The sequence below is a fragment of the Trichechus manatus genome, unplaced genomic scaffold (genome assembly GCF_000243295.1).
Source record: "Trichechus manatus latirostris isolate Lorelei unplaced genomic scaffold, TriManLat1.0 scaffold00299, whole genome shotgun sequence".
NCBI lineage: Eukaryota > Metazoa > Chordata > Mammalia > Sirenia > Trichechidae > Trichechus > Trichechus manatus.
Window position 1 is genome coordinate 310,850 of NW_004444235.1, and position 1,486 is coordinate 312,335.

General features: G+C 47.3%; 1 pseudogene; it reads left to right on the plus strand.

Annotated features, from left to right (window-relative positions):
• Positions 1–792: 792 nt before the first annotated feature.
• LOC101344766 (olfactory receptor 5K4-like) overlaps positions 793–1,486 on the plus strand; it is an 11,309-nt pseudogene continuing 10,615 nt past the window's right edge.

Sequence of the window (1,486 nt, forward strand, 5' to 3'; positions counted from 1 at the left end):
GCCACCCCGACAACCGTCGACGCTGCCACAGATTGTGCTCCGTGTGAGGGTGCTGTAGACATCCTCGCACTCAATCCCTGAAGGTGGTAAGTACAGGACGCGTCCATTTCAGGCTGCTCTTACAGCCCTGGGAGCGGTGGGGTTTTTCCACAGGTGGAACTTTCCCAGACATTCTCATCTCAGGCTGCTATAGCCCCGGGAGCGGCGAGCGGCGGGGCTTTCTCGTATGCTCTCTCAATGGATTTCAGGCTTCAGGCCAGGAGCTTTCTTATCACTCTTTCCTTCATTTTCCTATTCCTCCTGGCTATGGGGAATTCTCTTTCTCCTGAGCAGTGTCAACACAAAACCCAGTTGTTGGGATTGTTAAAGGCCTCTAAGCTTAAGGTGTCAGAAGAAGCCCTTACCCAACTTCTGCTTTTAATTGAATCTGCCTGTCCTTGGTACCCCTTGCGGGGGAACCTTGATGTAGAAGCATGGGAACGTATCAGTAACATCATTCATGACATGAACATGTCAGCTTCAGTTCTTATTTCTTGGCATCACAGCCGCCTCACTTTACAGCCCCTACAGGCAGCTCCTTCTCCTCCTTCCCCTAGTAAAGAAAATGTTTATGACCCCCCTCTTTCCACACCTCCCAAGGCTGATTTCTCTCAACATGAGTCTCTTAAGGAAAGATGTTTGCAGGAGGGCCGTGAGAAAGAGGGGTTTTCTACTTATCCTGTCATTTGGGGATCAGGACTGCCCCGTCATGATGGCCTTGGCTTTCAAGCTTTTAAGGAACTTCGTAAAAGCATGATAGAAAATAGTTTGCAATGTTCCTTTACAAAAGGGACTGTGGAAGGTTTAGGAAAATGCTTTGAAATGACCCCCTGGGATTGGAATCTCCTAATGCGAACAGTTTTAACTCCTGCTCAATTTAGCGTATGGAGTCAAGAGTACAAGGAGCATTATAAACTTTATGCCGTAGACAAGCTTAATCATAATATCCCTGTTAGTCTTGACATGCTCCTGGGTGTTGGGAATTATTCCACTCCCCAGGCCCAGAGTCAGATGAATAGACAAACATTCAGTCAAGCCTCCGATGCTGCCGCCAAAGCCTGGAGTAAAATCCCTGATTCCAGAACGCCCACCGGCTCATTCGCCACTATTCGCCAAGCGGCAAAGGAGACTTACATTGACTTTATCAACCGTCTCCAAATGGCCATTTCCCGACAGGTAGATAACCAACAAGCTGCTGAAGTTCTTTGTCTCTGGCTTGTTTACGAAAATGCTAATGCTGACTGTCGGGCTGTTTTAGCCTCCTTAAAGGCACAGAGTCTTAATCTAGCTGAAATGATTAGAGCATGTCAAAATGTTGGCATAGCAACTCATAAGGCACAAGTATCAGCAGCAGCTGTCCGTCCATCCACTGCCACCTGTTTTGGGTGTGGTAAACCTGGACATTTTAAGAAGGACTGTCACAGTTTAAAAAACAAAAATGCCAACA